We start from the raw sequence: 9,615 nt of genomic DNA, 5'->3' as shown, positions 1-9,615 counted from the left end.
GAAGACAATATTGCGCGCCGGACTCGTCGTCATTGAAGCCTGGTTCAGGGGCTACTGAGGGAGTCCTGGATTAGGGGGTCTCCGGACAGCCGGTCTATTGGACTATGAAGATACAAGATTGAAGACTTCGTCCCGTGTCCGGATGGGACTCTCCTTGGCGTGGAAGGCAAGCTAGGCAATACGGATATGTAGATCTCCTCCCTTGTAACCGAACTTGTGTAACCCTAGCCCCCTCCGGTGTCTATATAAACCAGACGGTTTAGTCCGTAGGACAACAGACAATCATACCATAGGCTAGCTTCTAGGATTTAGCCTCTACGATCTCGTGGTAGATCAACTCTTGTAATACTCATACCATCAAGAACAATCAAGCAGGACGTAGGGTATTACCTCCATGAAGAGGGCCCGAACCTGGGTAAAACATCGTGTCCCCTGCTTGCTATTACCATCCACCTTAGACGCACAATTCGGGGCCCCCTACCCGAGATCCGCCGGTTTTGACACCGACAGGGGGCGCACCAGCCCCTTGTGGGATGATGTGTTCCCATACTTGGCCCATTAAGCCCATATCTTTGCCGGGTTTTCCCGAAACCCCTTCTGGTGACCCGGTATCACCCGGAACACTTCTGGTATCCAAATTGTTGGAGATATGCCCTAGAGGCAATCATGTATGATGATATTTCCTATGTGTTTATGAATAAAGTTAGTCCTTGGACATTATCAATGATGTGTATCAGCAAGTACGTGACTTGTTTGTGTGACTATGCATTGTATGATGACTGTCCTAAAAGGTCCGTAGTCGAAAGGGCTGTGTGGACGCACAACCAACTAGACTAGCATATGACACGGTCGATGGCTTGGTCTAACTAGCCATGGAGCATTGGATGCTAACCGGATAATATGGACTTGGAAGGATCTAGTCGGATTCGACATAGTCGGATCTGAGTCGAGATAAGGTCCGAGTCGGACAGACCCAACTATGAGACACAGCGATATGTCATCTGTGAGTCTCTAGTACAACATATGTTCTATGTCCTAAGACCTGAGCTGACACATGTACTCGTGATGGTGACAGACTTGCTTTGGGCCGACCAAACACTACTCCGTAACTGGGTAGTTATAAAGGTAGGTTTCGGGTTTGTCCAGAACCATGATGCAAGATGTAGTCGAGCAAGATGGGATTTGCCCCTCCGATCAGGAGAGATATACTCTGGGCCCCTCGTGTGATCCGACCAGGATAAGCATGGCCATGCGACAAGGATTATGAGATAATCCGGTTTGTGGTCGGCATCACTGGAACGAGAAAGAGGTCGGGCTAGCACAAGGATGACAGACTTTCCTTGAGCTCGACAACATATATCGTGTGGCAAAAGGAATGGAAGTATCATGTACAGGTTCGCTAACCAGCTTCATAGTCTGCTTGGTGGTCGGCATGCCTTGCTAGAGGCCGCTACCAATCGCAGTTCGGAGGTGATCCAAACTGCGACCAAGCCGACTTGAACCTAAGGGGTCGCGCGCTTAAGGGAAGTAACCTACGAGGTCGGATCCGAGGACACTAGTCGGATGTGATCCGAACTGTACTCGGATTGTGGCTGGGTAGACTTTTGGGATTTAGGTGTCGGGACCCCGATTCTAAGTCACACTGATCTAGCCTGTAACACCTCATATCACTTTGCGGCCTCACGCACGGTATTCCCACGGGTGTCGCCTTACCATGGCCCGGACCGTTTGCGCCTTTTGGCTCACGTATATGATAGTGTCGCTAGCATCCATATGACAGAGAATCCGGGCCGACATGGCTAGTCGTGAACCCAAAGCGGCACTAACCTATGGGGACAGGCATACATGATTCACATCGAGCATGCCGGTCAGCAGCGTGTGAATCCGGGCTGTAGCACTGGGCTAACAGGACTCCGGGGAACCCGGGCTATAGCAGGCTAGGCAGGACTCCGGATGTCACCGCGTGACATTTCCCCGAAGGGATAGACACAGGAATGAAGTGAAACACATGCCGACCAGTCAAGTGTCCTGAGCAGTAGTGCTGGGCTAGCAGGACTCCGGTGAACCGGGCTGTAGCGAACTGTTGGAACCGAGGATTGCCAGACAATCACAGAAACACGAGGAGATGAATTTTGCCGGGCGACAAACACCCGCGGCGATGAACGCCCGCCCCGGCAACGAACGCCGAGGCCCTTTTTTTCTCTCTGTATTTCTTCACCTCGGCTCCGCAGCCCCGTTACTATTCCCAAAGTACTGACTGGATTTACAAACAAACTTGTGACCATGCTTTTGTAGTCCTACAGCAGAGTAGCGCCCACGCACACATGACCCGGCCATGGCCACTAACCCATGCATGCACGCACCACTTCCGGCCACTAGCTAACTAATCCACCCATGCACTAACAAACTTACTTGACCGGCCCACGCAAGTAGGTAGCTTATCCATCCGTTGCATGCACGGACTAATCAACAATGCATGCACTGACTACTGCCACTACGTCACACACGCACGCACACCTACGCCACGTCGCCGCTGCGCCCCGCGCGTCCCGCCCGTCCCGCGTGCCACCGACACGCCCGATGAACCCGACGAGCCCGACGGCACAAGTGTGCCCCGTCCGTCCCGCGCGTACCCGACGTGCCCGACGAACCCGACTACACATGCCGTGGCTTATTCCAACACGGACTACTATGGCTCAAGGAAGCGCTAGACTACATTTTCCCATAAGAGAGGCTGCCAAGGATAAACAACTAGATTGTCGGATCCCACACATAGCAATACACGTCACACGTACGCATAACATGCAAGTATGTGTTGTACAACATGGCATCACAACATAACGCAACTCATATAGATAAAGGCCTAGAAGAGCCACATAGCATTCAATACAAACAGGGGTCACATGACCCATCATTCAAAGCATACAAGCAACGGAAGCATTACATGTCTGAGTATAGACAACTACAAAATAAAAAGGATAAGAGGCCTGACTATCTACAAGTCCCTCCCAAGGGTACAAGATCGTAGCTGAGGTAACAAACTACTCGTTGAAGTCCAAGCGGTACTACTATTGAGACAGATGTCTCACCTGCAAAACATAAATAAAGCAAACGTGAGTACAAAGGTACTCAGCAAGACTTACGTCAGATCCTATCGTACATGCATTTGTATCAAGAAGGTAATGTGGGGTTTAGTTGCAGCAAGCCAGCTTTGACTCAGTGGCTATCCTGTTCTACGACAATGAGAAACTTCTTTGAGGTGAGGCAGCGCACACGAGTCCACTAATAACCACATCAATACACTACTATGGATTCATCCTCGTCTTCTTACGAGAAGGCCATCCATAGCACTCACACTTGTCTTGAGCATTTTAGAGTATCCACTTCAAGTTGTCTATGTACCACGTAAGCATCCAAGAAGTCCATAACCGCGGACACGGCTATTCGAATAGATCATGATAACCCTGCAGGGGTGTACTTCTTCACACACGCTTTCACCACTTATCACCATGTACACGTCATGTACCTCGGCAATCTTCAAGCGGAAGCCTGGCGAGGGTGTCGGCCACGACCTGACTAACCACACGAGTCTCTCATCCAGGTTCAACGCATATTCGGGTTCCATCCGCAAGGAGATCCGGCCGGGGTGTTACTCACGGCCCCAAACGATGTGAGCAGGGTTCCCAAGCCCACCATCCGGGTGCCACTTGGTACACCGTGCCACTGTGCCTAGTCTGTCCCAAGCCCACCTGGCCGGGTGCCACTTGGTAGACTACTAACACTACCTACAAACACCAGAAACTAGTTGCGACTCCTGGACAGAGATCAAGTTGGTTAATAAGTCGAGAGGGGTCGAGTTACCGGAACCCAATGTGTCATAGTATCGAGTCATTGGACAACATACATAGTACTCAGTGCTTAAGGACGGTTCTAGTGAGACAACCCACCATGTACTCCTACATGGCCTCTCACCGCTACCTTTACCAAATCGTATTCACACGCTTAACCCTCAACATCAGAACATAGCACTATACTCCAATTCATTCCCAATGAATCAGACCTGACACACTCTAAGCAATAGCAAGCATGTCATGGTAGGAACACAACAATGGCTTAAATCAACTCCTACACATGCTAGTGGGTTTCAACTAGTTACTGTGGCAATGACAGGTCATGTAGAGGAATGGGTTCAACTACCGCAACACAAAGTAGCAGTTGAATCGTTGTTGTCCTAATGCAATAAATGAGAGTAGGAGCGACAGAGTAGGATTGTATCGGAATGAACAAGGGGGTTTTGCTTGCCTGGTAGATCAACAGGGGGGCACTGCTCCTCTGACAGGTACTCTGGATCGGTCTCCGGAGCAGGACCTATCAAGAAGGAACGGTGTCGATAATCAAACACAAGCAGATGCAACAATATGATGCATGATCATGGCATGAATATGTGATGCTGATTGAGCTAATGCATCTAGCTTTTATTTGGATGAAATCCATTCGAACCAAAGATTCAAATGCATCTCCAAAATAAGCTCTTTATATAAGCCATTTTAGTGTTTCACTTATACAGTAGGTATAAGTTGGTTTGACATGCATGAAACTGGCACAGATGGATAGATTTAATTTTTCTGATAATTTTTCATATATAAATTATTTCAATCTGAGCTACGGTTGAATTTATATGAATTTTTGAAGTTTTGAATATATTCTGGAATTTCCTGATTTATTTTAAAACCAGAAAATGATATATTGCATCAGCATGATGTCAACACTGCGTCAGCAGTCAATGGGCCAGCTAGGGTCAAATCTGACCAGCGGGGCCCGCTGGTCAATGATATAGAGGTTAATCCCGCATTGACTTGTACTTTGACCCACCGTGGGGCCCGCAGTCAGTGTCTAGAGGTGGTCCAGCTGGTGTGGATTAGTGCTAATGACCTCGCCACGTCGGCTGTCACCAGAGTTCGGCCGGCGACAACCAATACCGCGGCGGCGCTCGCCGGACCTGTGCTACGAGCAGCGGCTGGCGCGCGGAGACCACAGGGGCGTAGCCAGGGCTCGCCCGCATCCAGGGGGCAGGTGGAAGGTGGCGGGGACGCCGGAGCTCGCCGGAGCAGAGCTTGCGGCGGCGGCTGGAGTTCGGGTGAGCTCGGAATTGACGCGGCAGGGCACGGAAAGAGGCAAAACTGGGTGCGTTTGACTCCTGGGGGTGCATTGAATGAAGTGGTGAGCTCGTACGTGCGCTTGCACGGCCGTAGCCACGACGGCGACCTGGCTGGCGGTGAGGTGCTCTCGGCTCCGGTGAAAACGGCGGCTACGCGGAGAAATCGATGCGGGGAGGAGGGGGTTCGGTCCGGGAACTCACAGAGAAGAGGATGGGATGATCAGCGTGCTCGGGGGAGGCCCAACGACGACGAATTTGACGGCGGCGACCTGCGGCATCAACGAGGAAGACAACATCGAGGGAAGCTCTGCAGGGCGTCCCGGCTTGGGTGAGTCGTCGGGGAGGTCGAGGAGTACAGCGCGGAGCTAACGGGCTTGTCGGCGGGGTGAGGAGACTACGGTGGGCGCGTTGAACGGCGTCGGTGGCGATGGTGGCGCTCGGGCAGCAGCGGGGAAGAGAGCAGAGGAGGAGAGGGCGACCAGAGGGGAGGGGAGTGGACGAGGGGGATCGGGGTTGCGTGGCGTCGCCTAGACGCGTCTGGGATGAAGCAGGCAGGGAGGAGGTGGCTCGCGCGCGGCGACCACGCGCCCTTCGTCCTCCTGGCAAGAGGAGGAAGACGACAGGGGAGGTGGGGATGGGCCGGGTTGGCCAGCCAGCTGGGCCGGCTTCTCTCCTGGGCCAGGTAAGCCAGGTGAGGTTTTTCCCTTTTGTTTTCTTTTCTATTTTTCTGACATTTGCTTCTGGTTTAGTAAAATACTAAACCAATTTATTTCCTTATGCCAATTTTTGTAGGAGCTCATGGTATTATTCCAGAGTTCCTCCATAACTAGCATAATTTTTGGACATATATTATATATATAACATATATATATATATATATCCAATGCAAATAATTATTGCATTAATTCCAAAAGGCCAAAATAAATATCTATGAGCTCCTAATAATATTTGTTTGAATTATAACTTTGACGAATATTATCAGAGAGCAGCATGAACATTTTCTTGGACCTTTTTGGAGCAAATTTTATTGAGTTATTTCCAGAAATAATTTCTGAGGGTTTCACAAATCCCCATTTCAAATTTAAATGGAATTTAAACATGATGCAAACATGAGGGCTAGCCTAGGTCATACCAGAACTAGGGATGTGACATTAGGGTCCGTGCGAGGCCCAAGTGTTGAGCCCGCGACGGACGCCTATATATATAGTGGAGGTGCCGCACACTCACGCGGCTGATCGCTTCGGCGCTGTCACTAGGGTTTGCATGTGTGATTGGACCTAGCAGTCCGCCACACGACGTTCCTCCTGAACGTGCGGATACCGTTAGAGGCGTTGCACTTGCGTCGCTCCGGCAAACCTGTACTTGGGAACCGACCACCGGTTGTACGAGGGGGATCGGACGAGGAGGAGACGATCCACGCGGACGCGCTGCCCCAACTCTTCTTCTGCTGCACGGCACTGCGCGTCTAGTGGTAACAAACTGTGATCCATATCCCGTAGCATGTTCTTGGTTGTTCTGTGCGTAGGGAATTTTAATTTGCAGTCGACACACCCTACCGTAGATTCCAACAGTGGTATCAGAGCCTCTGCTATAGGATTTGGATTCAGATCATATGCATATTAGATATCTGGAGGCAATAGATGAGATCTGTTGTCATTGATAAGATTGGTTGTGTGCACAGTTGATGAGATCAACTACACATGGGGATCGATGTGGCTATGTTTTCTGTTGATTGGGATCGATGAGGTCGTGACACGATCTACCCCTACCGGTCGGTTATCCGCCATCGGGGTTAACAGTCAAACGTAAATCCGAATCGGATTCGCGATGACCGATGAGATCGGCCAGATCAGAGAATTTGGCGTGATCGGAGTTCAGATGTGATTTGTAATTTCCGAAAACGATCACTCAAACCGGTAGAATGCGATTCTATGCATAACTTCATTTTGCAGGGTTTGATGTGAATAGTATGGCTCATGTGTATGTGATGCATGTGTGTAAATTATACATGACTTGCGTGTCATGTTTGTCAGCCGGCAGGAGCCAAAGTGTTGTCATTATATTGTATAACGAACTGCGTGTCAACTTGTGACTCTATGTAAAATTCATTACTAGATGTAGTAGTTGGATAATAGAGATTAGGTTGGTGGCTTGGCGTCTCGGCGTGACAAACAAGATGGAGTTCCTAGATGGTCATCGGAGTCGGAGCCAACCTGGAAGAACATCCATGAAGGAGCCATACTATTTCACAATATGTGTTTATTTGTGATTGATATGCTTCCTTGTTTTCTATGCATGTCAGAATGGTAGAAAGACCCCTCATGAATATCAAGCGAATTGCCATCCCCGATGTTGCACCTTCGCACATCAAGTACGTCTAGTAGTGGGCTCATAAAATTGGGGTGATGCTAGGTGTCCTTGAACTGAAGGGTTCGTGTCGAACACGGACATGCACTGCATTAGGTTGACTTGACAAGGCTATCAAAACTGTTTTGGGCCTTGTGGCAAAAGAGGTCGGGAGCCGGGGAATGAGATACCTACCCGGATACGATTAGCAAGGAGTTGCTTACCGGATAGGCATGTTGTCTAGCAGTGATGCTAAAGCTCACTAGTCGCATGTGCTAGTCGCATCCTGAATCACTGAGAGTTTGCGGAGGGATGCTGACTTCAGTGGCAGTATTTCTGTTTAAGGCTAGAATTACTCTACATAAACACATTGCTTAGTGATTGCATATTTTTGTGTTGTAGATCAATGGCACCACCTGCTCAACCCAACTTTGCATTGAAATCAATTCTGGAAAAGGATAAACTGAATGGAACAAACTTTACTACCTGGTATAGAAATTTGAGAATTTTTCTCAAGCATGATAAAAAGGAACATATTCTAGAGGATCCGCTTCCAGAGGAACCTGCCGATAATGCTGGTACCACAACCAAGAATGCCTACCAGAAACTCGTTGATGAATCAAACGAGATCAGCTGCCTCATGCTAGCTTGTATGGAGCCCGATTTGTAGCAGCATTTCGAAGACATTGGGTCTTTCGATATGATCGAGAGTCTCAAGAGCATTTTTCAGGTGCAGGCTAGGACCGAAAGGTTCAACGTCTGGCGATCCTTGATGGATTGTAAGCTGAAGGAAGGTGATCCACTGAGCCCGCATGTGATCAAAATGATCGGATATGTGCAAGCTTTGGATCGGTTGGGCTTCTCGCTCTTGGATGAGCTGGCTACTGATGTAGTTATGGGTTCTCTTCCGCCCAGCTATGGGACATTCATCTCGAACTATCATATGCATGGCATTGATAAGAAGCTCACTGAGTTGCATGGGATGCTCAAAGTGGCAGAGCAGGATATTAAGAAAGGCATGCATCAAGTGTTGATGGTGCAGAAATCGGCTAAGTTCAAGAAGAGTTGGTCTAAGAAGAAGGCTAAGGCAAAGGGCACGGAGATGGTAACCTCCGCCACTGCGCCGAAATCTGGACCAGACTCAAAGACCATTTGCTATGATTGCAAGGAAACTGGTCACTGGAAGAGGAACTGTAGCAAGTGGCTTGCAGAGCATGGCAAGAAGGCCGGGAATGCTGCTTCAGGCAAAGGTACACTTGTTGCATATGTTATAGACGTTTATCTTGCTGACATACCTAGTAGCTCTTGGATATTTGATACCGGATCAGTTGTTCATATTTGCAACTCGATGCAGGGGTTGGTAAGAACTAGGCGTGTGGCACAAGGGGAGATTGACATCAGGGTCAGCAACAAAGTAAGAGTTGCTGCGTTGGAGGTCGGCACGATGCAGCTCCAGCTTCCTTCTGGATTTATTTTGGAATTGAATAATTGGTATTACATTCCTGCACTTTGTCGAAACATTATTTCTGCCTCATGCTTGATGAGTCAGGGTTATGAATTCAATTTAAAGGACAATGGTTGTTCGATTTATTTGAATGGTATGTTCCACGGCTATGCACCCATTGTTGATGGGTTATTTATATTGAAATCTAGAACAGGAACCGTCTATAACATGAATGTCAAGAGGCATAAGCCCAATGAGATAAATCCGACATACTTCTGGCATTGCCGGCTTGGACACATTAGTCTGAAACGCATGAAGAAGCTCCATGATGATAGACTCCTAACTTCGACCGACTTTTGGTCGTTCGAGACATGCGAATCATGCTTGCTCGGCAAGATGACTAAGTCTCCTTTCGCAAAGAGTTGTGAGAGGGCATCTGAGCTGTTGGAACTGATACACAGTGATGTGTCTGGACCAATGAGCACAACTGCCAGAGGTGGCTGTCAGTACTTTGTGACTTTTACTGACGACTTGACTAGATACGGATATATCTATTTGATGAGGCACAAGTGAGAGACTTTTGAAAAGTTCAAAGAGTTTCAAAACGAGGTGGAGAATCAGCTCGACAAGACTATAAAACTTCTACGATCTGATCGTGGAGGTGAGT

The sequence above is a fragment of the Triticum urartu genome, chromosome 3, assembly GCF_003073215.2.
Source record: "Triticum urartu cultivar G1812 chromosome 3, Tu2.1, whole genome shotgun sequence".
Lineage (NCBI taxonomy): Eukaryota > Viridiplantae > Streptophyta > Magnoliopsida > Poales > Poaceae > Triticum > Triticum urartu.
Note: the sequence above shows the minus strand (reverse complement) of the source record.